This window comes from Convolutriloba macropyga, chromosome 9 (genome assembly GCF_964194025.1).
Source record: "Convolutriloba macropyga chromosome 9, txConMacr16.3, whole genome shotgun sequence".
NCBI lineage: Eukaryota > Metazoa > Xenacoelomorpha > Acoela > Convolutidae > Convolutriloba > Convolutriloba macropyga.
The window spans coordinates 62,169,914-62,197,373 of NC_134476.1; the positions used below are offsets into that span (position 1 = coordinate 62,169,914).

General features: G+C 40.6%; 1 protein-coding gene and 12 non-coding genes across 13 annotated transcripts in view; 12 read left to right on the top strand and 1 right to left on the bottom strand.

The window, feature by feature from the left end:
• Window positions 1-27,460, bottom strand: part of LOC142345923 (ATP-dependent RNA helicase DHX8-like) — a 468,212-nt gene that overhangs the window by 345,974 nt on the left and 94,778 nt on the right. The window lies entirely within an intron of this gene.
• LOC142347414 (5S ribosomal RNA) lies at window positions 920-1,038 on the top strand. Its single transcript, XR_012760408.1, has one exon. It is a non-coding gene; the product is annotated as a 5S ribosomal RNA (ribosomal RNA).
• LOC142347415 (5S ribosomal RNA) lies at window positions 3,303-3,421 on the top strand. Its single transcript, XR_012760409.1, has one exon. It is a non-coding gene; the product is annotated as a 5S ribosomal RNA (ribosomal RNA).
• On the top strand, window positions 5,498-5,616 carry LOC142347417 (5S ribosomal RNA). Its single transcript, XR_012760411.1, has one exon. It is a non-coding gene; the product is annotated as a 5S ribosomal RNA (ribosomal RNA).
• On the top strand, window positions 8,633-8,751 carry LOC142347418 (5S ribosomal RNA). The gene has a single exon (XR_012760412.1). It is a non-coding gene; the product is annotated as a 5S ribosomal RNA (ribosomal RNA).
• LOC142347419 (5S ribosomal RNA) lies at window positions 10,076-10,194 on the top strand. Its single transcript, XR_012760413.1, has one exon. It is a non-coding gene; the product is annotated as a 5S ribosomal RNA (ribosomal RNA).
• LOC142347421 (5S ribosomal RNA) lies at window positions 12,835-12,953 on the top strand. Its single transcript, XR_012760414.1, has one exon. It is a non-coding gene; the product is annotated as a 5S ribosomal RNA (ribosomal RNA).
• Window positions 16,910-17,028, top strand: LOC142347422 (5S ribosomal RNA). Its single transcript, XR_012760415.1, has one exon. It is a non-coding gene; the product is annotated as a 5S ribosomal RNA (ribosomal RNA).
• On the top strand, window positions 18,353-18,471 carry LOC142347423 (5S ribosomal RNA). The gene has a single exon (XR_012760416.1). It is a non-coding gene; the product is annotated as a 5S ribosomal RNA (ribosomal RNA).
• Window positions 19,796-19,914, top strand: LOC142347424 (5S ribosomal RNA). The gene has a single exon (XR_012760417.1). It is a non-coding gene; the product is annotated as a 5S ribosomal RNA (ribosomal RNA).
• On the top strand, window positions 21,989-22,107 carry LOC142347425 (5S ribosomal RNA). Its single transcript, XR_012760418.1, has one exon. It is a non-coding gene; the product is annotated as a 5S ribosomal RNA (ribosomal RNA).
• On the top strand, window positions 24,372-24,490 carry LOC142347426 (5S ribosomal RNA). The gene has a single exon (XR_012760419.1). It is a non-coding gene; the product is annotated as a 5S ribosomal RNA (ribosomal RNA).
• LOC142347427 (5S ribosomal RNA) lies at window positions 26,003-26,121 on the top strand. The gene has a single exon (XR_012760420.1). It is a non-coding gene; the product is annotated as a 5S ribosomal RNA (ribosomal RNA).

Consider the following 27,460-nt stretch of genomic DNA (forward strand, 5'->3'; position numbering starts at 1 on the left):
GCAAAATCGGACTAAAATTGACGATTTGGTGACCAAAACCAAGTTCGGTGATCGAAAAAGTTAAGCCTCATCGAGCGCGGATACTTTTTTGAAAATTGGTAAAAACGTGTCCAAAATGGTTCGCTGTGCCCGATTTTTTTATTCTATCCCCAACTATGGCTCAAGTGGAGCTTGCCCACAAAAAATGAGCAAAATCGGACTAAAATTGACGATTTGGTGACCAAAACAAAGTTCGGTGATCGACAAAGTTAAGCCTCATCGAGCGCGGATACTTTTTGTAAATGACAATTTCAGCGATAACCATTGCTCCAAACACACCCCACATACTTGTATAGGCCATTCTAATTGTTCCCCCGCTTGTGCTTACTGTGTATTTGATATTTGGAACGCTCTCGGAAACATCAATACTAATTGCAAAGTTTCCCTTTATTAAACTAACTTTTAAGTTAGTGCAAGTCGCTTAGTTCCATTCTTTAGGCTGCACTCCGCTAACGCAGAGTGCATTCAAATAAAACTTATCAAATAGAGTTGATACTTACCTATTTAATAAGTTTATCACAACAATTAGGCTAAAAGCAATTCAGCTATGATTTTCCCAAGTACCGGCCTAAACCCACTGAAGTCATGCTTCCGGTTCAATGTCCGGTTGAGCAGGTTCCTGGGACCCAATTCATCTCTCCTTTGTTTTGGGGCCGTTCCACTGTATTGTGGATGGTTGGAAGCAAAAAGTTTGTGCGTTGGTCATGATACACTGTATGGCTACGAATTGCATAAATTATAACACAACAGTGGCTAAATTTGCATGTATTAAGTGACTATTTTGCAAACCGCAAGGCGGCCAGTTAAAGTAATCCTATATATGAATATAAGACTACAATACAATGCTGTTGTATATAAATTCGCTCCCACTTACGCAAATGCCTACGACCATACCATGTTGAATGCACCGGTTCTCGTCCGATCACCGAAGTTAAGCAACATTGGGCCTGGTTAGTACTTGGATGGGTGACCGCTTGGGAACACCAGGTGTTGTAGGCTTTTTCTTTTGAGTATTAAAGCCTCACAGAATAATAATATTTGATATCTACACATTTTAGAGCCTCCAAAAGCCTCGGTGATCGAAAAAGTTAAGCCTCATCGAGCGCGGATACTTTTTTGAAAATCGGTAAAAACGTGTCCAAAATGGTTCGCTGTGCCCGATTTTTTTATTTTATCCCCAACCATGGCTCAAGTGGAGCTTGCCCACAAAAAATGAGCAAAATCGGACTAAAATTGACGATTTGGTGACCAAAACCAAGTTCGGTGATCGAAAAAGTTAAGCCTCATCGAGCGCGGATACTTTTTTGAAAATTGGTAAAAACGTGTCCAAAATGGTTCGCTGTGCCCGATTTTTTTTTTCTATCCCCAACTATGGCTCAAGTGGAGCTTGCCCACAAAAAATGAGCAAAATCGGACTAAAATTGACGATTTGGTGACCAAAACAAAGTTCGGTGATCGAAAAAGTTAAGCCTCATCGAGCGCGGATACTTTTTTGAAAATTGGTAAAAACGTGTCCAAAATGGTTCGCTGTGCACGATTTTTTTATTCTATCCCCAACTATGGCTCAAGTGGAGCTTGCCCACAAAAAATGAGCAAAATCGGACTAAAATTGACGATTTGGTGACCAAAACAAAGTTCGGTGATCGAAAAAGTTAAGCCTCATCGAGCGCGGATACTTTTTTGAAAATTGGTAAAAACGTGTCCAAAATGGTTCGCTGTGCCCGATTTTTTTATTCTATCCCCGACTATGGCTCAAGTGGAGCTTGCCCACAAAAAATGAGCAAAATCGGACTAAAATTGACGATTTGGTGACCAAAACCATGTTCGGTGATCGAAAAAGTTAAGCCTCATCGAGCGCGGATACTTTTTTGAAAATTGGTAAAAACGTGTCCAAAATGGTTCGCTGTGCCCGATTTTTTTTTTCTATCCCCAACTATGGCTCAAGTGGAGCTTGCCCACAAAAAATGAGCAAAATCGGACTAAAATTGACGATTTGGTGACCAAAACAAAGTTCGGTGATCGAAAAAGTTAAGCCTCATCGAGCGCGGATACTTTTTTGAAAATTGGTAAAAACGTGTCCAAAATGGTTCGCTGTGCCCGATTTTTTTATTCTATCCCCAACTATGGCTCAAGTGGAGCTTGCCCACAAAAAATGAGCAAAATCGGACTAAAATTGACGATTTGGTGACCAAAACAAAGTTCGGTGATCGAAAAAGTTAAGCCTCATCGAGCGCGGATACTTTTTTGAAAATTGGTAAAAACGTGTCCAAAATGGTTCGCTGTGCCCGATTTTTTTATTCTATCCCCGACTATGGCTCAAGTGGAGCTTGCCCACAAAAAATGAGCAAAATCGGACTAAAATTGACGATTTGGTGACCAAAACCATGTTCGGTGATCGAAAAAGTTAAGCCTCATCGAGCGCGGATACTTTTTTGAAAATTGGTAAAAACGTGTCCAAAATGGTTCGCTGTGCCCGATTTTTTTATTCTATCCCCAACTATGGCTCAAGTGGAGCTTGCCCACAAAAAATGAGCAAAATCGGACTAAAATTGACGATTTAGTGACCAAAACAAAGTTCGGTGATCGAAAAAGTTAAGCCTCATCGAGCGCGGATACTTTTTGTAAATGACAATTTCAGCGATAACCATTGCTCCAAACACACCCCACATACTTGTATAGGCCATTCTAATTGTTCCCCCGCTTGTGCTTACTGTGTATTTGATATTTGGAACGCTCTCGGAAACATCAATACTAATTGCAAAGTTTCCCTTTATTAAACTAACTTTTAAGTTAGTGCAAATCGCTTAGTTCCATTCTTTAGGCTGCACTCCGCTAACGCAGAGTGCATTCAAATAAAACTTATCAAATAGAGTTGATACTTACCTATTTAATAAGTTTATCACAACAATTAGGCTAAAAGCAATTCAGCTATGATTTTCCCAAGTACCGGCCTAAACCCACTGAAGTCATGCTTCCGGTTCAATGTCCGGTTGAGCAGGTTCCTGGGACCCAATTCATCTCTCCTTTGTTTTGGGGCCGTTCCACTGTATTGTGGATGGTTGGAAGCAAAAAGTTTGTGCGTTGGTCATGATACACTGTATGGCTACGAATTGCATAAATTATAACACAACAGTGGCTAAATTTGCATGTATTAAGTGACTATTTTGCAAACCGCAAGGCGGCCAGTTAAAGTAATCCTATATATGAATATAAGACTACAATACAATGCTGTTGTATATAAATTCGCTCCCACTTACGCAAATGCCTACGACCATACCATGTTGAATGCACCGGTTCTCGTCCGATCACCGAAGTTAAGCAACATTGGGCCTGGTTAGTACTTGGATGGGTGACCGCTTGGGAACACCAGGTGTTGTAGGCTTTTTCTTTTGAGTATTAAAGCCTCACAGAATAATAATATTTGATATCTACACATTTTAGAGCCTCCAAAAGCCTCGGTGATCGAAAAAGTTAAGCCTCATCGAGCGCGGATACTTTTTTGAAAATCGGTAAAAACGTGTCCAAAATGGTTCGCTGTGCCCGATTTTTTTATTTTATCCCCAACCATGGCTCAAGTGGAGCTTGCCCACAAAAAATGAGCAAAATCGGACTAAAATTGACGATTTGGTGACCAAAACCAAGTTCGGTGATCGAAAAAGTTAAGCCTCATCGAGCGCGGATACTTTTTTGAAAATTGGTAAAAACGTGTCCAAAATGGTTCGCTGTGCCCGATTTTTTTTTTCTATCCCCAACTATGGCTCAAGTGGAGCTTGCCCACAAAAAATGAGCAAAATCGGACTAAAATTGACGATTTGGTGACCAAAACAAAGTTCGGTGATCGAAAAAGTTAAGCCTCATCGAGCGCGGATACTTTTTTGAAAATTGGTAAAAACGTGTCCAAAATGGTTCGCTGTGCCCGATTTTTTTATTCTATCCCCAACTATGGCTCAAGTGGAGCTTGCCCACAAAAAATGAGCAAAATCGGACTAAAATTGACGATTTGGTGACCAAAACAAAGTTCGGTGATCGAAAAAGTTAAGCCTCATCGAGCGCGGATACTTTTTTGAAAATTGGTAAAAACGTGTCCAAAATGGTTCGCTGTGCCCGATTTTTTTATTCTATCCCCGACTATGGCTCAAGTGGAGCTTGCCCACAAAAAATGAGCAAAATCGGACTAAAATTGACGATTTGGTGACCAAAACCATGTTCGGTGATCGAAAAAGTTAAGCCTCATCGAGCGCGGATACTTTTTTGAAAATTGGTAAAAACGTGTCCAAAATGGTTCGCTGTGCCCGATTTTTTTATTCTATCCCCAACTATGGCTCAAGTGGAGCTTGCCCACAAAAAATGAGCAAAATCGGACTAAAATTGACGATTTGGTGACCAAAACAAAGTTCGGTGATCGAAAAAGTTAAGCCTCATCGAGCGCGGATACTTTTTTGAAAATTGGTAAAAACGTGTCCAAAATGGTTCGCTGTGCCCGATTTTTTTATTCTATCCCCAACTATGGCTCAAGTGGAGCTTGCCCACAAAAAATGAGCAAAATCGGACTAAAATTGACGATTTGGTGACCAAAACCATGTTCGGTGATCGAAAAAGTTAAGCCTCATCGAGCGCGGATACTTTTTTGAAAATTGGTAAAAACGTGTCCAAAATGGTTCGCTGTGCCCGATTTTTTTATTCTATCCCCAACTATGGCTCAAGTGGAGCTTGCCCACAAAAAATGAGCAAAATCGGACTAAAATTGACGATTTAGTGACCAAAACAAAGTTCGGTGATCGAAAAAGTTAAGCCTCATCGAGCGCGGATACTTTTTGTAAATGACAATTTCAGCGATAACCATTGCTCCAAACACACCCCACATACTTGTATAGGCCATTCTAATTGTTCCCCCGCTTGTGCTTACTGTGTATTTGATATTTGGAACGCTCTCGGAAACATCAATACTAATTGCAAAGTTTCCCTTTATTAAACTAACTTTTAAGTTAGTGCAAATCGCTTAGTTCCATTCTTTAGGCTGCACTCCGCTAACGCAGAGTGCATTCAAATAAAACTTATCAAATAGAGTTGATACTTACCTATTTAATAAGTTTATCACAACAATTAGGCTAAAAGCAATTCAGCTATGATTTTCCCAAGTACCGCCCTAAACCCACTGAAGTCATGCTTCCGGTTCAATGTCCGGTTGAGCAGGTTCCTGGGACCCAATTCATCTCTCCTTTGTTTTGGGGCCGTTCCACTGTATTGTGGATGGTTGGAAGCAAAAAGTTTGTGCGTTGGTCATGATACACTGTATGGCTACGAATTGCATAAATTATAACACAACAGTGGCTAAATTTGCATGTATTAAGTGACTATTTTGCAAACCGCAAGGCGGCCAGTTAAAGTAATCCTATATATGAATATAAGACTACAATACAATGCTGTTGTATATAAATTCGCTCCCACTTACGCAAATGCCTACGACCATACCATGTTGAATGCACCGGTTCTCGTCCGATCACCGAAGTTAAGCAACATTGGGCCTGGTTAGTACTTGGATGGGTGACCGCTTGGGAACACCAGGTGTTGTAGGCTTTTTCTTTTGAGTATTAAAGCCTCACAGAATAATAATATTTGATATCTACACATTTTAGAGCCTCCAAAAGCCTCGGTGATCGAAAAAGTTAAGCCTCATCGAGCGCGGATACTTTTTTGAAAATCGGTAAAAACGTGTCCAAAATGGTTCGCTGTGCCCGATTTTTTTATTTTATCCCCAACCATGGCTCAAGTGGAGCTTGCCCACAAAAAATGAGCAAAATCGGACTAAAATTGACGATTTGGTGACCAAAACCAAGTTCGGTGATCGAAAAAGTTAAGCCTCATCGAGCGCGGATACTTTTTTGAAAATTGGTAAAAACGTGTCCAAAATGGTTCGCTGTGCCCGATTTTTTTTTTCTATCCCCAACTATGGCTCAAGTGGAGCTTGCCCACAAAAAATGAGCAAAATCGGACTAAAATTGACGATTTGGTGACCAAAACAAAGTTCGGTGATCGAAAAAGTTAAGCCTCATCGAGCGCGGATACTTTTTTGAAAATTGGTAAAAACGTGTCCAAAATGGTTCGCTGTGCCCGATTTTTTTATTCTATCCCCAACTATGGCTCAAGTGGAGCTTGCCCACAAAAAATGAGCAAAATCGGACTAAAATTGACGATTTGGTGACCAAAACAAAGTTCGGTGATCGAAAAAGTTAAGCCTCATCGAGCGCGGATACTTTTTTGAAAATTGGTAAAAACGTGTCCAAAATGGTTCGCTGTGCCCGATTTTTTTATTCTATCCCCGACTATGGCTCAAGTGGAGCTTGCCCACAAAAAATGAGCAAAATCGGACTAAAATTGACGATTTGGTGACCAAAACCATGTTCGGTGATCGAAAAAGTTAAGCCTCATCGAGCGCGGATACTTTTTTGAAAATTGGTAAAAACGTGTCCAAAATGGTTCGCTGTGCCCGATTTTTTTATTCTATCCCCAACTATGGCTCAAGTGGAGCTTGCCCACAAAAAATGAGCAAAATCGGACTAAAATTGACGATTTGGTGACCAAAACAAAGTTCGGTGATCGAAAAAGTTAAGCCTCATCGAGCGCGGATACTTTTTTGAAAATTGGTAAAAACGTGTCCAAAATGGTTCGCTGTGCCCGATTTTTTTATTCTATCCCCAACTATGGCTCAAGTGGAGCTTGCCCACAAAAAATGAGCAAAATCGGACTAAAATTGACGATTTGGTGACCAAAACAAAGTTCGGTGATCGAAAAAGTTAAGCCTCATCGAGCGCGGATACTTTTTTGAAAATTGGTAAAAACGTGTCCAAAATGGTTCGCTGTGCCCGATTTTTTTATTCTATCCCCGACTATGGCTCAAGTGGAGCTTGCCCACAAAAAATGAGCAAAATCGGACTAAAATTGACGATTTGGTGACCAAAACCATGTTCGGTGATCGAAAAAGTTAAGCCTCATCGAGCGCGGATACTTTTTTGAAAATTGGTAAAAACGTGTCCAAAATGGTTCGCTGTGCCCGATTTTTTTATTCTATCCCCAACTATGGCTCAAGTGGAGCTTGCCCACAAAAAATGAGCAAAATCGGACTAAAATTGACGATTTGGTGACCAAAACCATGTTCGGTGATCGAAAAAGTTAAGCCTCATCGAGCGCGGATACTTTTTTGAAAATTGGTAAAAACGTGTCCAAAATGGTTCGCTGTGCCCGATTTTTTTATTCTATCCCCAACTATGGCTCAAGTGGAGCTTGCCCACAAAAAATGAGCAAAATCGGACTAAAATTGACGATTTGGTGACCAAAACAAAGTTCGGTGATCGAAAAAGTTAAGCCTCATCGAGCGCGGATACTTTTTTGAAAATTGGTAAAAACGTGTCCAAAATGGTTCGCTGTGCCCGATTTTTTTATTCTATCCCCAACTATGGCTCAAGTGGAGCTTGCCCACAAAAAATGAGCAAAATCGGACTAAAATTGACGATTTGGTGACCAAAACAAAGTTCGGTGATCGAAAAAGTTAAGCCTCATCGAGCGCGGATACTTTTTTGAAAATTGGTAAAAACGTGTCCAAAATGGTTCGCTGTGCCCGATTTTTTTATTCTATCCCCGACTATGGCTCAAGTGGAGCTTGCCCACAAAAAATGAGCAAAATCGGACTAAAATTGACGATTTGGTGACCAAAACCATGTTCGGTGATCGAAAAAGTTAAGCCTCATCGAGCGCGGATACTTTTTTGAAAATTGGTAAAAACGTGTCCAAAATGGTTCGCTGTGCCCGATTTTTTTATTCTATCCCCAACTATGGCTCAAGTGGAGCTTGCCCACAAAAAATGAGCAAAATCGGACTAAAATTGACGATTTAGTGACCAAAACAAAGTTCGGTGATCGAAAAAGTTAAGCCTCATCGAGCGCGGATACTTTTTGTAAATGACAATTTCAGCGATAACCATTGCTCCAAACACACCCCACATACTTGTATAGGCCATTCTAATTGTTCCCCCGCTTGTGCTTACTGTGTATTTGATATTTGGAACGCTCTCGGAAACATCAATACTAATTGCAAAGTTTCCCTTTATTAAACTAACTTTTAAGTTAGTGCAAATCGCTTAGTTCCATTCTTTAGGCTGCACTCCGCTAACGCAGAGTGCATTCAAGTAAAACTTATCAAATAGAGTTGATACTTACCTATTTAATAAGTTTATCACAACAATTAGGCTAAAAGCAATTCAGCTATGATTTTCCCAAGTACCGGCCTAAACCCACTGAAGTCATGCTTCCGGTTCAATGTCCGGTTGAGCAGGTTCCTGGGACCCAATTCATCTCTCCTTTGTTTTGGGGCCGTTCCACTGTATTGTGGATGGTTGGAAGCAAAAAGTTTGTGCGTTGGTCATGATACACTGTATGGCTACGAATTGCATAAATTATAACACAACAGTGGCTAAATTTGCATGTATTAAGTGACTATTTTGCAAACCGCAAGGCGGCCAGTTAAAGTAATCCTATATATGAATATAAGACTACAATACAATGCTGTTGTATATAAATTCGCTCCCACTTACGCAAATGCCTACGACCATACCATGTTGAATGCACCGGTTCTCGTCCGATCACCGAAGTTAAGCAACATTGGGCCTGGTTAGTACTTGGATGGGTGACCGCTTGGGAACACCAGGTGTTGTAGGCTTTTTCTTTTGAGTATTAAAGCCTCACAGAATAATAATATTTGATATCTACACATTTTAGAGCCTCCAAAAGCCTCGGTGATCGAAAAAGTTAAGCCTCATCGAGCGCGGATACTTTTTTGAAAATCGGTAAAAACGTGTCCAAAATGGTTCGCTGTGCCCGATTTTTTTATTTTATCCCCAACCATGGCTCAAGTGGAGCTTGCCCACAAAAAATGAGCAAAATCGGACTAAAATTGACGATTTGGTGACCAAAACCAAGTTCGGTGATCGAAAAAGTTAAGCCTCATCGAGCGCGGATACTTTTTTGAAAATTGGTAAAAACGTGTCCAAAATGGTTCGCTGTGCCCGATTTTTTTATTCTATCCCCGACTATGGCTCAAGTGGAGCTTGCCCACAAAAAATGAGCAAAATCGGACTAAAATTGACGATTTGGTGACCAAAACCATGTTCGGTGATCGAAAAAGTTAAGCCTCATCGAGCGCGGATACTTTTTTGAAAATTGGTAAAAACGTGTCCAAAATGGTTCGCTGTGCCCGATTTTTTTATTCTATCCCCGACTATGGCTCAAGTGGAGCTTGCCCACAAAAAATGAGCAAAATCGGACTAAAATTGACGATTTGGTGACCAAAACAAAGTTCGGTGATCGACAAAGTTAAGCCTCATCGAGCGCGGATACTTTTTGTAAATGACAATTTCAGCGATAACCATTGCTCCAAACACACCCCACATACTTGTATAGGCCATTCTAATTGTTCCCCCGCTTGTGCTTACTGTGTATTTGATATTTGGAACGCTCTCGGAAACATCAATACTAATTGCAAAGTTTCCCTTTATTAAACTAACTTTTAAGTTAGTGCAAGTCGCTTAGTTCCATTCTTTAGGCTGCACTCCGCTAACGCAGAGTGCATTCAAATAAAACTTATCAAATAGAGTTGATACTTACCTATTTAATAAGTTTATCACAACAATTAGGCTAAAAGCAATTCAGCTATGATTTTCCCAAGTACCGCCCTAAACCCACTGAAGTCATGCTTCCGGTTCAATGTCCGGTTGAGCAGGTTCCTGGGACCCAATTCATCTCTCCTTTGTTTTGGGGCCGTTCCACTGTATTGTGGATGGTTGGAAGCAAAAAGTTTGTGCGTTGGTCATGATACACTGTATGGCTACGAATTGCATAAATTATAACACAACAGTGGCTAAATTTGCATGTATTAAGTGACTATTTTGCAAACCGCAAGGCGGCCAGTTAAAGTAATCCTATATATGAATATAAGACTACAATACAATGCTGTTGTATATAAATTCGCTCCCACTTACGCAAATGCCTACGACCATACCATGTTGAATGCACCGGTTCTCGTCCGATCACCGAAGTTAAGCAACATTGGGCCTGGTTAGTACTTGGATGGGTGACCGCTTGGGAACACCAGGTGTTGTAGGCTTTTTCTTTTGAGTATTAAAGCCTCACAGAATAATAATATTTGATATCTACACATTTTAGAGCCTCCAAAAGCCTCGGTGATCGAAAAAGTTAAGCCTCATCGAGCGCGGATACTTTTTTGAAAATCGGTAAAAACGTGTCCAAAATGGTTCGCTGTGCCCGATTTTTTTATTTTATCCCCAACCATGGCTCAAGTGGAGCTTGCCCACAAAAAATGAGCAAAATCGGACTAAAATTGACGATTTGGTGACCAAAACCAAGTTCGGTGATCGAAAAAGTTAAGCCTCATCGAGCGCGGATACTTTTTTGAAAATTGGTAAAAACGTGTCCAAAATGGTTCGCTGTGCCCGATTTTTTTTTTCTATCCCCAACTATGGCTCAAGTGGAGCTTGCCCACAAAAAATGAGCAAAATCGGACTAAAATTGACGATTTGGTGACCAAAACAAAGTTCGGTGATCGAAAAAGTTAAGCCTCATCGAGCGCGGATACTTTTTTGAAAATTGGTAAAAACGTGTCCAAAATGGTTCGCTGTGCCCGATTTTTTTATTCTATCCCCAACTATGGCTCAAGTGGAGCTTGCCCACAAAAAATGAGCAAAATCGGACTAAAATTGACGATTTGGTGACCAAAACAAAGTTCGGTGATCGAAAAAGTTAAGCCTCATCGAGCGCGGATACTTTTTTGAAAATTGGTAAAAACGTGTCCAAAATGGTTCGCTGTGCCCGATTTTTTTATTTTATCCCCAACCATGGCTCAAGTGGAGCTTGCCCACAAAAAATGAGCAAAATCGGACTAAAATTGACGATTTGGTGACCAAAACCAAGTTCGGTGATCGAAAAAGTTAAGCCTCATCGAGCGCGGATACTTTTTTGAAAATTGGTAAAAACGTGTCCAAAATGGTTCGCTGTGCCCGATTTTTTTTTTCTATCCCCAACTATGGCTCAAGTGGAGCTTGCCCACAAAAAATGAGCAAAATCGGACTAAAATTGACGATTTGGTGACCAAAACCAAGTTCGGTGATCGAAAAAGTTAAGCCTCATCGAGCGCGGATACTTTTTTGAAAATTGGTAAAAACGTGTCCAAAATGGTTCGCTGTGCCCGATTTTTTTTTTCTATCCCCAACTATGGCTCAAGTGGAGCTTGCCCACAAAAAATGAGCAAAATCGGACTAAAATTGACGATTTGGTGACCAAAACAAAGTTCGGTGATCGAAAAAGTTAAGCCTCATCGAGCGCGGATACTTTTTTGAAAATTGGTAAAAACGTGTCCAAAATGGTTCGCTGTGCCCGATTTTTTTATTCTATCCCCAACTATGGCTCAAGTGGAGCTTGCCCACAAAAAATGAGCAAAATCGGACTAAAATTGACGATTTGGTGACCAAAACAAAGTTCGGTGATCGAAAAAGTTAAGCCTCATCGAGCGCGGATACTTTTTTGAAAATTGGTAAAAACGTGTCCAAAATGGTTCGCTGTGCCCGATTTTTTTATTCTATCCCCGACTATGGCTCAAGTGGAGCTTGCCCACAAAAAATGAGCAAAATCGGACTAAAATTGACGATTTGGTGACCAAAACCATGTTCGGTGATCGAAAAAGTTAAGCCTCATCGAGCGCGGATACTTTTTTGAAAATTGGTAAAAACGTGTCCAAAATGGTTCGCTGTGCCCGATTTTTTTATTCTATCCCCAACTATGGCTCAAGTGGAGCTTGCCCACAAAAAATGAGCAAAATCGGACTAAAATTGACGATTTGGTGACCAAAACCAAGTTCGGTGATCGAAAAAGTTAAGCCTCATCGAGCGCGGATACTTTTTTGAAAATTGGTAAAAACGTGTCCAAAATGGTTCGCTGTGCCCGATTTTTTTATTCTATCCCCAACTATGGCTCAAGTGGAGCTTGCCCACAAAAAATGAGCAAAATCGGACTAAAATTGACGATTTGGTGACCAAAACAAAGTTCGGTGATCGACAAAGTTAAGCCTCATCGAGCGCGGATACTTTTTGTAAATGACAATTTCAGCGATAACCATTGCTCCAAACACACCCCACATACTTGTATAGGCCATTCTAATTGTTCCCCCGCTTGTGCTTACTGTGTATTTGATATTTGGAACGCTCTCGGAAACATCAATACTAATTGCAAAGTTTCCCTTTATTAAACTAACTTTTAAGTTAGTGCAAGTCGCTTAGTTCCATTCTTTAGGCTGCACTCCGCTAACGCAGAGTGCATTCAAATAAAACTTATCAAATAGAGTTGATACTTACCTATTTAATAAGTTTATCACAACAATTAGGCTAAAAGCAATTCAGCTATGATTTTCCCAAGTACCGCCCTAAACCCACTGAAGTCATGCTTCCGGTTCAATGTCCGGTTGAGCAGGTTCCTGGGACCCAATTCATCTCTCCTTTGTTTTGGGGCCGTTCCACTGTATTGTGGATGGTTGGAAGCAAAAAGTTTGTGCGTTGGTCATGATACACTGTATGGCTACGAATTGCATAAATTATAACACAACAGTGGCTAAATTTGCATGTATTAAGTGACTATTTTGCAAACCGCAAGGCGGCCAGTTAAAGTAATCCTATATATGAATATAAGACTACAATACAATGCTGTTGTATATAAATTCGCTCCCACTTACGCAAATGCCTACGACCATACCATGTTGAATGCACCGGTTCTCGTCCGATCACCGAAGTTAAGCAACATTGGGCCTGGTTAGTACTTGGATGGGTGACCGCTTGGGAACACCAGGTGTTGTAGGCTTTTTCTTTTGAGTATTAAAGCCTCACAGAATAATAATATTTGATATCTACACATTTTAGAGCCTCCAAAAGCCTCGGTGATCGAAAAAGTTAAGCCTCATCGAGCGCGGATACTTTTTTGAAAATCGGTAAAAACGTGTCCAAAATGGTTCGCTGTGCCCGATTTTTTTATTTTATCCCCAACCATGGCTCAAGTGGAGCTTGCCCACAAAAAATGAGCAAAATCGGACTAAAATTGACGATTTGGTGACCAAAACCAAGTTCGGTGATCGAAAAAGTTAAGCCTCATCGAGCGCGGATACTTTTTTGAAAATTGGTAAAAACGTGTCCAAAATGGTTCGCTGTGCCCGATTTTTTTTTTCTATCCCCAACTATGGCTCAAGTGGAGCTTGCCCACAAAAAATGAGCAAAATCGGACTAAAATTGACGATTTGGTGACCAAAACAAAGTTCGGTGATCGAAAAAGTTAAGCCTCATCGAGCGCGGATACTTTTTTGAAAATTGGTAAAAACGTGTCCAAAATGGTTCGCTGTGCCCGATTTTTTTATTCTATCCCCAACTATGGCTCAAGTGGAGCTTGCCCACAAAAAATGAGCAAAATCGGACTAAAATTGACGATTTGGTGACCAAAACAAAGTTCGGTGATCGAAAAAGTTAAGCCTCATCGAGCGCGGATACTTTTTTGAAAATCGGTAAAAACGTGTCCAAAATGGTTCGCTGTGCCCGATTTTTTTATTTTATCCCCAACCATGGCTCAAGTGGAGCTTGCCCACAAAAAATGAGCAAAATCGGACTAAAATTGACGATTTGGTGACCAAAACCAAGTTCGGTGATCGAAAAAGTTAAGCCTCATCGAGCGCGGATACTTTTTTGAAAATTGGTAAAAACGTGTCCAAAATGGTTCGCTGTGCCCGATTTTTTTTTTCTATCCCCAACTATGGCTCAAGTGGAGCTTGCCCACAAAAAATGAGCAAAATCGGACTAAAATTGACGATTTGGTGACCAAAACAAAGTTCGGTGATCGAAAAAGTTAAGCCTCATCGAGCGCGGATACTTTTTTGAAAATTGGTAAAAACGTGTCCAAAATGGTTCGCTGTGCCCGATTTTTTTATTCTATCCCCAACTATGGCTCAAGTGGAGCTTGCCCACAAAAAATGAGCAAAATCGGACTAAAATTGACGATTTGGTGACCAAAACAAAGTTCGGTGATCGAAAAAGTTAAGCCTCATCGAGCGCGGATACTTTTTTGAAAATTGGTAAAAACGTGTCCAAAATGGTTCGCTGTGCCCGATTTTTTTATTCTATCCCCGACTATGGCTCAAGTGGAGCTTGCCCACAAAAAATGAGCAAAATCGGACTAAAATTGACGATTTGGTGACCAAAACCATGTTCGGTGATCGAAAAAGTTAAGCCTCATCGAGCGCGGATACTTTTTTGAAAATTGGTAAAAACGTGTCCAAAATGGTTCGCTGTGCCCGATTTTTTTATTCTATCCCCAACTATGGCTCAAGTGGAGCTTGCCCACAAAAAATGAGCAAAATCGGACTAAAATTGACGATTTGGTGACCAAAACAAAGTTCGGTGATCGAAAAAGTTAAGCCTCATCGAGCGCGGATACTTTTTTGAAAATTGGTAAAAACGTGTCCAAAATGGTTCGCTGTGCCCGATTTTTTTATTCTATCCCCGACTATGGCTCAAGTGGAGCTTGCCCACAAAAAATGAGCAAAATCGGACTAAAATTGACGATTTGGTGACCAAAACAAAGTTCGGTGATCGAAAAAGTTAAGCCTCATCGAGCGCGGATACTTTTTTGAAAATTGGTAAAAACGTGTCCAAAATGGTTCGCTGTGCCCGATTTTTTTATTCTATCCCCGACTATGGCTCAAGTGGAGCTTGCCCACAAAAAATGAGCAAAATCGGACTAAAATTGACGATTTGGTGACCAAAACCATGTTCGGTGATCGAAAAAGTTAAGCCTCATCGAGCGCGGATACTTTTTTGAAAATCGGTAAAAACGTGTCCAAAATGGTTCGCTGTGCCCGATTTTTTTATTTTATCCCCAACCATGGCTCAAGTGGAGCTTGCCCACAAAAAATGAGCAAAATCGGACTAAAATTGACGATTTGGTGACCAAAACCAAGTTCGGTGATCGAAAAAGTTAAGCCTCACCGAGCGCGGATACTTTTTTGAAAATTGGTAAAAACGTGTCCAAAATGGTTCGCTGTGCCCGATTTTTTTTTTCTATCCCCAACTATGGCTCAAGTGGAGCTTGCCCACAAAAAATGAGCAAAATCGGACTAAAATTGACGATTTGGTGACCAAAACAAAGTTCGGTGATCGAAAAAGTTAAGCCTCATCGAGCGCGGATACTTTTTTGAAAATTGGTAAAAACGTGTCCAAAATGGTTCGCTGTGCCCGATTTTTTTATTCTATCCCCAACTATGGCTCAAGTGGAGCTTGCCCACAAAAAATGAGCAAAATCGGACTAAAATTGACGATTTGGTGACCAAAACAAAGTTCGGTGATCGAAAAAGTTAAGCCTCATCGAGCGCGGATACTTTTTTGAAAATTGGTAAAAACGTGTCCAAAATGGTTCGCTGTGCCCGATTTTTTTATTCTATCCCCGACTATGGCTCAAGTGGAGCTTGCCCACAAAAAATGAGCAAAATCGGACTAAAATTGACGATTTGGTGACCAAAACCATGTTCGGTGATCGAAAAAGTTAAGCCTCATCGAGCGCGGATACTTTTTTGAAAATTGGTAAAAACGTGTCCAAAATGGTTCGCTGTGCCCGATTTTTTTATTTTATCCCCAACTATGGCTCAAGTGGAGCTTGCCCACAAAAAATGAGCAAAATCGGACTAAAATTGACGATTTGGTGACCAAAACAAAGTTCGGTGATCGAAAAAGTTAAGCCTCATCGAGCGCGGATACTTTTTTGAAAATTGGTAAAAACGTGTCCAAAATGGTTCGCTGTGCCCGATTTTTTTATTCTATCCCCGACTATGGCTCAAGTGGAGCTTGCCCACAAAAAATGAGCAAAATCGGACTAAAATTGACGATTTGGTGACCAAAACCATGTTCGGTGATCGAAAAAGTTAAGCCTCATCGAGCGCGGATACTTTTTTGAAAATTGGTAAAAACGTGTCCAAAATGGTTCGCTGTGCCCGATTTTTTTATTCTATCCCCAACTATGGCTCAAGTGGAGCTTGCCCACAAAAAATGAGCAAAATCGGACTAAAATTGACGATTTGGTGACCAAAACAAAGTTCGGTGATCGAAAAAGTTAAGCCTCATCGAGCGCGGATACTTTTTGTAAATGACAATTTCAGCGATAACCATTGCTCCAAACACACCCCACATACTTGTATAGGCCATTCTAATTGTTCCCCCGCTTGTGCTTACTGTGTATTTGATATTTGGAACGCTCTCGGAAACATCAATACTAATTGCAAAGTTTCCCTTTATTAAACTAACTTTTAAGTTAGTGCAAATCGCTTAGTTCCATTCTTTAGGCTGCACTCCGCTAACGCAGAGTGCATTCAAATAAAACTTATCAAATAGAGTTGATACTTACCTATTTAATAAGTTTATCACAACAATTAGGCTAAAAGCAATTCAGCTATGATTTTCCCAAGTACCGCCCTAAACCCACTGAAGTCATGCTTCCGGTTCAATGTCCGGTTGAGCAGGTTCCTGGGACCCAATTCATCTCTCCTTTGTTTTGGGGCCGTTCCACTGTATTGTGGATGGTTGGAAGCAAAAAGTTTGTGCGTTGGTCATGATACACTGTATGGCTACGAATTGCATAAATTATAACACAACAGTGGCTAAATTTGCATGTATTAAGTGACTATTTTGCAAACCGCAAGGCGGCCAGTTAAAGTAATCCTATATATGAATATAAGACTACAATACAATGCTGTTGTATATAAATTCGCTCCCACTTACGCAAATGCCTACGACCATACCATGTTGAATGCACCGGTTCTCGTCCGATCACCGAAGTTAAGCAACATTGGGCCTGGTTAGTACTTGGATGGGTGACCGCTTGGGAACACCAGGTGTTGTAGGCTTTTTCTTTTGAGTATTAAAGCCTCACAGAATAATAATATTTGATATCTACACATTTTAGAGCCTCCAAAAGCCTCGGTGATCGAAAAAGTTAAGCCTCATCGAGCGCGGATACTTTTTTGAAAATCGGTAAAAACGTGTCCAAAATGGTTCGCTGTGCCCGATTTTTTTATTTTATCCCCAACCATGGCTCAAGTGGAGCTTGCCCACAAAAAATGAGCAAAATCGGACTAAAATTGACGATTTGGTGACCAAAACCAAGTTCGGTGATCGAAAAAGTTAAGCCTCATCGAGCGCGGATACTTTTTTGAAAATTGGTAAAAACGTGTCCAAAATGGTTCGCTGTGCCCGATTTTTTTATTCTATCCCCGACTATGGCTCAAGTGGAGCTTGCCCACAAAAAATGAGCAAAATCGGACTAAAATTGACGATTTGGTGACCAAAACCATGTTCGGTGATCGAAAAAGTTAAGCCTCATCGAGCGCGGATACTTTTTTGAAAATTGGTAAAAACGTGTCCAAAATGGTTCGCTGTGCCCGATTTTTTTATTCTATCCCCAACTATGGCTCAAGTGGAGCTTGCCCACAAAAAATGAGCAAAATCGGACTAAAATTGACGATTTGGTGACCAAAACAAAGTTCGGTGATCGAAAAAGTTAAGCCTCATCGAGCGCGGATACTTTTTGTAAATGACAATTTCAGCGATAACCATTGCTCCAAACACACCCCACATACTTGTATAGGCCATTCTAATTGTTCCCCCGCTTGTGCTTACTGTGTATTTGATATTTGGAACGCTCTCGGAAACATCAATACTAATTGCAAAGTTTCCCTTTATTAAACTAACTTTTAAGTTAGTGCAAATCGCTTAGTTCCATTCTTTAGGCTGCACTCCGCTAACGCAGAGTGCATTCAAATAAAACTTATCAAATAGAGTTGATACTTACCTATTTAATAAGTTTATCACAACAATTAGGCTAAAAGCAATTCAGCTATGATTTTCCCAAGTACCGCCCTAAACCCACTGAAGTCATGCTTCCGGTTCAATGTCCGGTTGAGCAGGTTCCTGGGACCCAATTCATCTCTCCTTTGTTTTGGGGCCGTTCCACTGTATTGTGGATGGTTGGAAGCAAAAAGTTTGTGCGTTGGTCATGATACACTGTATGGCTACGAATTGCATAAATTATAACACAACAGTGGCTAAATTTGCATGTATTAAGTGACTATTTTGCAAACCGCAAGGCGGCCAGTTAAAGTAATCCTATATATGAATATAAGACTACAATACAATGCTGTTGTATATAAATTCGCTCCCACTTACGCAAATGCCTACGACCATACCATGTTGAATGCACCGGTTCTCGTCCGATCACCGAAGTTAAGCAACATTGGGCCTGGTTAGTACTTGGATGGGTGACCGCTTGGGAACACCAGGTGTTGTAGGCTTTTTCTTTTGAGTATTAAAGCCTCACAGAATAATAATATTTGATATCTACACATTTTAGAGCCTCCAAAAGCCTCGGTGATCGAAAAAGTTAAGCCTCATCGAGCGCGGATACTTTTTTGAAAATCGGTAAAAACGTGTCCAAAATGGTTCGCTGTGCCCGATTTTTTTATTTTATCCCCAACCATGGCTCAAGTGGAGCTTGCCCACAAAAAATGAGCAAAATCGGACTAAAATTGACGATTTGGTGACCAAAACCAAGTTCGGTGATCGAAAAAGTTAAGCCTCATCGAGCGCGGATACTTTTTTGAAAATTGGTAAAAACGTGTCCAAAATGGTTCGCTGTGCCCGATTTTTTTATTCTATCCCCGACTATGGCTCAAGTGGAGCTTGCCCACAAAAAATGAGCAAAATCGGACTAAAATTGACGATTTGGTGACCAAAACCATGTTCGGTGATCGAAAAAGTTAAGCCTCATCGAGCGCGGATACTTTTTTGAAAATTGGTAAAAACGTGTCCAAAATGGTTCGCTGTGCCCGATTTTTTTATTCTATCCCCAACTATGGCTCAAGTGGAGCTTGCCCACAAAAAATGAGCAAAATCGGACTAAAATTGACGATTTGGTGACCAAAACAAAGTTCGGTGATCGAAAAAGTTAAGCCTCATCGAGCGCGGATACTTTTTGTAAATGACAATTTCAGCGATAACCATTGCTCCAAACACACCCCACATACTTGTATAGGCCATTCTAATTGTTCCCCCGCTTGTGCTTACTGTGTATTTGATATTTGGAACGCTCTCGGAAACATCAATACTAATTGCAAAGTTTCCCTTTATTAAACTAACTTTTAAGTTAGTGCAAATCGCTTAGTTCCATTCTTTAGGCTGCACTCCGCTAACGCAGAGTGCATTCAAATAAAACTTATCAAATAGAGTTGATACTGACCTATTTAATAAGTTTATCACAACAATTAGGCTAAAAGCAATTCAGCTATGATTTTCCCAAGTACCGGCCTAAACCCACTGAAGTCATGCTTCCGGTTCAATGTCCGGTTGAGCAGGTTCCTGGGACCCAATTCATCTCTCCTTTGTTTTGGGGCCGTTCCACTGTATTGTGGATGGTTGGAAGCAAAAAGTTTGTGCGTTGGTCATGATACACTGTATGGCTACGAATTGCATAAATTATAACACAACAGTGGCTAAATTTGCATGTATTAAGTGACTATTTTGCAAACCGCAAGGCGGCCAGTTAAAGTAATCCTATATATGAATATAAGACTACAATACAATGCTGTTGTATATAAATTCGCTCCCACTTACGCAAATGCCTACGACCATACCATGTTGAATGCACCGGTTCTCGTCCGATCACCGAAGTTAAGCAACATTGGGCCTGGTTAGTACTTGGATGGGTGACCGCTTGGGAACACCAGGTGTTGTAGGCTTTTTCTTTTGAGTATTAAAGCCTCACAGAATAATAATATTTGATATCTACACATTTTAGAGCCTCCAAAAGCCTCGGTGATCGAAAAAGTTAAGCCTCATCGAGCGCGGATACTTTTTTGAAAATCGGTAAAAACGTGTCCAAAATGGTTCGCTGTGCCCGATTTTTTTATTTTATCCCCAACCATGGCTCAAGTGGAGCTTGCCCACAAAAAATGAGCAAAATCGGACTAAAATTGACGATTTGGTGACCAAAACCAAGTTCGGTGATCGAAAAAGTTAAGCCTCATCGAGCGCGGATACTTTTTTGAAAATTGGTAAAAACGTGTCCAAAATGGTTCGCTGTGCCCGATTTTTTTATTCTATCCCCGACTATGGCTCAAGTGGAGCTTGCCCACAAAAAATGAGCAAAATCGGACTAAAATTGACGATTTGGTGACCAAAACCATGTTCGGTGATCGAAAAAGTTAAGCCTCATCGAGCGCGGATACTTTTTTGAAAATTGGTAAAAACGTGTCCAAAATGGTTCGCTGTGCCCGATTTTTTTATTCTATCCCCAACTATGGCTCAAGTGGAGCTTGCCCACAAAAAATGAGCAAAATCGGACTAAAATTGACGATTTGGTGACCAAAACAAAGTTCGGTGATCGAAAAAGTTAAGCCTCATCGAGCGCGGATACTTTTTTGAAAATTGGTAAAAACGTGTCCAAAATGGTTCGCTGTGCCCGATTTTTTTATTCTATCCCCGACTATGGCTCAAGTGGAGCTTGCCCACAAAAAATGAGCAAAATCGGACTAAAATTGACGATTTGGTGACCAAAACCATGTTCGGTGATCGAAAAAGTTAAGCCTCATCGAGCGCGGATACTTTTTTGAAAATTGGTAAAAACGTGTCCAAAATGGTTCGCTGTGCCCGATTTTTTTATTCTATCCCCAACTATGGCTCAAGTGGAGCTTGCCCACAAAAAATGAGCAAAATCGGACTAAAATTGACGATTTGGTGACCAAAACAAAGTTCGGTGATCGAAAAAGTTAAGCCTCATCGAGCGCGGATACTTTTTTGAAAATTGGTAAAAACGTGTCCAAAATGGTTCGCTGTGCCCGATTTTTTTATTCTATCCCCGACTATGGCTCAAGTGGAGCTTGCCCACAAAAAATGAGCAAAATCGGACTAAAATTGACGATTTGGTGACCAAAACCATGTTCGGTGATCGAAAAAGTTAAGCCTCATCGAGCGCGGATACTTTTTTGAAAATTGGTAAAAACGTGTCCAAAATGGTTCGCTGTGCCCGATTTTTTTATTCTATCCCCAACTATGGCTCAAGTGGAGCTTGCCCACAAAAAATGAGCAAAATCGGACTAAAATTGACGATTTGGTGACCAAAACAAAGTTCGGTGATCGAAAAAGTTAAGCCTCATCGAGCGCGGATACTTTTTGTAAATGACAATTTCAGCGATAACCATTGCTCCAAACACACCCCACATACTTGTATAGGCCATTCTAATTGTTCCCCCGCTTGTGCTTACTGTGTATTTGATATTTGGAACGCTCTCGGAAACATCAATACTAATTGCAAAGTTTCCCTTTATTAAACTAACTTTTAAGTTAGTGCAAATCGCTTAGTTCCATTCTTTAGGCTGCACTCCGCTAACGCAGAGTGCATTCAAATAAAACTTATCAAATAGAGTTGATACTTACCTATTTAATAAGTTTATCACAACAATTAGGCTAAAAGCAATTCAGCTATGATTTTCCCAAGTACCGCCCTAAACCCACTGAAGTCATGCTTCCGGTTCAATGTCCGGTTGAGCAGGTTCCTGGGACCCAATTCATCTCTCCTTTGTTTTGGGGCCGTTCCACTGTATTGTGGATGGTTGGAAGCAAAAAGTTTGTGCGTTGGTCATGATACACTGTATGGCTACGAATTGCATAAATTATAACACAACAGTGGCTAAATTTGCATGTATTAAGTGACTATTTTGCAAACCGCAAGGCGGCCAGTTAAAGATCCTATATATGAATATAAGACTACAATACAATGCTGTTGTATATAAATTCGCTCCCACTTACGCAAATGCCTACGACCATACCATGTTGAATGCACCGGTTCTCGTCCGATCACCGAAGTTAAGCAACATTGGGCCTGGTTAGTACTTGGATGGGTGACCGCTTGGGAACACCAGGTGTTGTAGGCTTTTTCTTTTGAGTATTAAAGCCTCACAGAATAATAATATTTGATATCTACACATTTTAGAGCCTCCAAAAGCCTCGGTGATCGAAAAAGTTAAGCCTCATCGAGCGCGGATACTTTTTTGAAAATCGGTAAAAACGTGTCCAAAATGGTTCGCTGTGCCCGATTTTTTTATTCTATCCCCGACTATGGCTCAAGTGGAGCTTGCCCACAAAAAATGAGCAAAATCGGACTAAAATTGACGATTTGGTGACCAAAACCATGTTCGGTGATCGAAAAAGTTAAGCCTCATCGAGCGCGGATACTTTTTTGAAAATTGGTAAAAACGTGTCCAAAATGGTTCGCTGTGCCCGATTTTTTTATTCTATCCCCAACTATGGCTCAAGTGGAGCTTGCCCACAAAAAATGAGCAAAATCGGACTAAAATTGACGATTTGGTGACCAAAACAAAGTTCGGTGATCGAAAAAGTTAAGCCTCATCGAGCGCGGATACTTTTTTGAAAATTGGTAAAAACGTGTCCAAAATGGTTCGCTGTGCCCGATTTTTTTATTCTATCCCCGACTATGGCTCAAGTGGAGCTTGCCCACAAAAAATGAGCAAAATCGGACTAAAATTGACGATTTGGTGACCAAAACCATGTTCGGTGATCGAAAAAGTTAAGCCTCATCGAGCGCGGATACTTTTTTGAAAATTGGTAAAAACGTGTCCAAAATGGTTCGCTGTGCCCGATTTTTTTATTCTATCCCCAACTATGGCTCAAGTGGAGCTTGCCCACAAAAAATGAGCAAAATCGGACTAAAATTGACGATTTGGTGACCAAAACAAAGTTCGGTGATCGAAAAAGTTAAGCCTCATCGAGCGCGGATACTTTTTTGAAAATTGGTAAAAACGTGTCCAAAATGGTTCGCTGTGCCCGATTTTTTTATTCTATCCCCGACTATGGCTCAAGTGGAGCTTGCCCACAAAAAATGAGCAAAATCGGACTAAAATTGACGATTTGGTGACCAAAACCATGTTCGGTGATCGAAAAAGTTAAGCCTCATCGAGCGCGGATACTTTTTTGAAAATTGGTAAAAACGTGTCCAAAATGGTTCGCTGTGCCCGATTTTTTTATTCTATCCCCAACTATGGCTCAAGTGGAGCTTGCCCACAAAAAATGAGCAAAATCGGACTAAAATTGACGATTTGGTGACCAAAACAAAGTTCGGTGATCGAAAAAGTTAAGCCTCATCGAGCGCGGATACTTTTTTGAAAATTGGTAAAAACGTGTCCAAAATGGTTCGCTGTGCCCGATTTTTTTATTCTATCCCCGACTATGGCTCAAGTGGAGCTTGCCCACAAAAAATGAGCAAAATCGGACTAAAATTGACGATTTGGTGACCAAAACCATGTTCGGTGATCGAAAAAGTTAAGCCTCATCGAGCGCGGATACTTTTTTGAAAATTGGTAAAAACGTGTCCAAAATGGTTCGCTGTGCCCGATTTTTTTATTCTATCCCCAACTATGGCTCAAGTGGAGCTTGCCCACAAAAAATGAGCAAAATCGGACTAAAATTGACGATTTGGTGACCAAAACAAAGTTCGGTGATCGAAAAAGTTAAGCCTCATCGAGCGCGGATACTTTTTGTAAATGACAATTTCAGCGATAACCATTGCTCCAAACACACCCCACATACTTGTATAGGCCATTCTAATTGTTCCCCCGCTTGTGCTTACTGTGTATTTGATATTTGGAACGCTCTCGGAAACATCAATACTAATTGCAAAGTTTCCCTTTATTAAACTAACTTTTAAGTTAGTGCAAATCGCTTAGTTCCATTCTTTAGGCTGCACTCCGCTAACGCAGAGTGCATTCAAATAAAACTTATCAAATAGAGTTGATACTTACCTATTTAATAAGTTTATCACAACAATTAGGCTAAAAGCAATTCAGCTATGATTTTCCCAAGTACCGCCCTAAACCCACTGAAGTCATGCTTCCGGTTCAATGTCCGGTTGAGCAGGTTCCTGGGACCCAATTCATCTCTCCTTTGTTTTGGGGCCGTTCCACTGTATTGTGGATGGTTGGAAGCAAAAAGTTTGTGCGTTGGTCATGATACACTGTATGGCTACGAATTGCATAAATTATAACACAACAGTGGCTAAATTTGCATGTATTAAGTGACTATTTTGCAAACCGCAAGGCGGCCAGTTAAAGTAATCCTATATATGAATATAAGACTACAATACAATGCTGTTGTATATAAATTCGCTCCCACTTACGCAAATGCCTACGACCATACCATGTTGAATGCACCGGTTCTCGTCCGATCACCGAAGTTAAGCAACATTGGGCCTGGTTAGTACTTGGATGGGTGACCGCTTGGGAACACCAGGTGTTGTAGGCTTTTTCTTTTGAGTATTAAAGCCTCACAGAATAATAATATTTGATATCTACACATTTTAGAGCCTCCAAAAGCCTCGGTGATCGAAAAAGTTAAGCCTCATCGAGCGCGGATACTTTTTTGAAAATTGGTAAAAACGTGTCCAAAATGGTTCGCTGTGCCCGATTTTTTTATTCTATCCCCGACTATGGCTCAAGTGGAGCTTGCCCACAAAAAATGAGCAAAATCGGACTAAAATTGACGATTTGGTGACCAAAACCATGTTCGGTGATCGAAAAAGTTAAGCCTCATCGAGCGCGGATACTTTTTTGAAAATTGGTAAAAACGTGTCCAAAATGGTTCGCTGTGCCCGATTTTTTTATTCTATCCCCAACTATGGCTCAAGTGGAGCTTGCCCACAAAAAATGAGCAAAATCGGACTAAAATTGACGATTTGGTGACCAAAACAAAGTTCGGTGATCGAAAAAGTTAAGCCTCATCGAGCGCGGATACTTTTTTGAAAATTGGTAAAAACGTGTCCAAAATGGTTCGCTGTGCCCGATTTTTTTATTCTATCCCCGACTATGGCTCAAGTGGAGCTTGCCCACAAAAAATGAGCAAAATCGGACTAAAATTGACGATTTGGTGACCAAAACCATGTTCGGTGATCGAAAAAGTTAAGCCTCATCGAGCGCGGATACTTTTTTGAAAATTGGTAAAAACGTGTCCAAAATGGTTCGCTGTGCCCGATTTTTTTATTCTATCCCCAACTATGGCTCAAGTGGAGCTTGCCCACAAAAAATGAGCAAAATCGGACTAAAATTGACGATTTGGTGACCAAAACAAAGTTCGGTGATCGAAAAAGTTAAGCCTCATCGAGCGCGGATACTTTTTGTAAATGACAATTTCAGCGATAACCATTGCTCCAAACACACCCCACATACTTGTATAGGCCATTCTAATTGTTCCCCCGCTTGTGCTTACTGTGTATTTGATATTTGGAACGCTCTCGGAAACATCAATACTAATTGCAAAGTTTCCCTTTATTAAACTAACTTTTAAGTTAGTGCAAATCGCTTAGTTCCATTCTTTAGGCTGCACTCCGCTAACTCAGAGTGCATTCAAATAAAACTTATCAAATAGAGTTGATACTTACCTATTTAATAAGTTTATCACAACAATTAGGCTAAAAGCAATTCAGCTATGATTTTCCCAAGTACCGCCCTAAACCCACTGAAGTCATGCTTCCGGTTCAATGTCCGGTTGAGCAGGTTCCTGGGACCCAATTCATCTCTCCTTTGTTTTGGGGCCGTTCCACTGTATTGTGGATGGTTGGAAGCAAAAAGTTTGTGCGTTGGTCATGATACACTGTATGGCTACGAATTGCATAAATTATAACACAACAGTGGCTAAATTTGCATGTATTAAGTGACTATTTTGCAAACCGCAAGGCGGCCAGTTAAAGTAATCCTATATATGAATATAAGACTACAATACAATGCTGTTGTATATAAATTCGCTCCCACTTACGCAAATGCCTACGACCATACCATGTTGAATGCACCGGTTCTCGTCCGATCACCGAAGTTAAGCAACATTGGGCCTGGTTAGTACTTGGATGGGTGACCGCTTGGGAACACCAGGTGTTGTAGGCTTTTTCTTTTGAGTATTAAAGCCTCACAGAATAATAATATTTGATATCTACACATTTTAGAGCCTCCAAAAGCCTCGGTGATCGAAAAAGTTAAGCCTCATCGAGCGCGGATACTTTTTTGAAAATTGGTAAAAACGTGTCCAAAATGGTTCGCTGTGCCCGATTTTTTTATTCTATCCCCGACTATGGCTCAAGTGGAGCTTGCCCACAAAAAATGAGCAAAATCGGACTAAAATTGACGATTTGGTGACCAAAACCATGTTCGGTGATCGAAAAAGTTAAGCCTCATCGAGCGCGGATACTTTTTTGAAAATTGGTAAAAACGTGTCCAAAATGGTTCGCTGTGCCCGATTTTTTTATTCTATCCCCAACTATGGCTCAAGTGGAGCTTGCCCACAAAAAATGAGCAAAATCGGACTAAAATTGACGATTTGGTGACCAAAACAAAGTTCGGTGATCGAAAAAGTTAAGCCTCATCGAGCGCGGATACTTTTTTGAAAATTGGTAAAAACGTGTCCAAAATGGTTCGCTGTGCCCGATTTTTTTATTCTATCCCCGACTATGGCTCAAGTGGAGCTTGCCCACAAAAAATGAGCAAAATCGGACTAAAATTGACGATTTGGTGACCAAAACCATGTTCGGTGATCGAAAAAGTTAAGCCTCATCGAGCGCGGATACTTTTTTGAAAATTGGTAAAAACGTGTCCAAAATGGTTCGCTGTGCCCGATTTTTTTATTCTATCCCCAACTATGGCTCAAGTGGAGCTTGCCCACAAAAAATGAGCAAAATCGGACTAAAATTGACGATTTGGTGACCAAAACAAAGTTCGGTGATCGAAAAAGTTAAGCCTCATCGAGCGCGGATACTTTTTTGAAAATTGGTAAAAACGTGTCCAAAATGGTTCGCTGTGCCCGATTTTTTTATTCTATCCCCGACTATGGCTCAAGTGGAGCTTGCCCACAAAAAATGAGCAAAATCGGACTAAAATTGACGATTTGGTGACCAAAACCATGTTCGGTGATCGAAAAAGTTAAGCCTCATCGAGCGCGGATACTTTTTTGAAAATTGGTAAAAACGTGTCCAAAATGGTTCGCTGTGCCCGATTTTTTTATTCTATCCCCAACTATGGCTCAAGTGGAGCTTGCCCACAAAAAATGAGCAAAATCGGACTAAAATTGACGATTTGGTGACCAAAACAAAGTTCGGTGATCGAAAAAGTTAAGCCTCATCGAGCGCGGATACTTTTTTGAAAATTGGTAAAAACGTGTCCAAAATGGTTCGCTGTGCCCGATTTTTTTATTCTATCCCCGACTATGGCTCAAGTGGAGCTTGCCCACAAA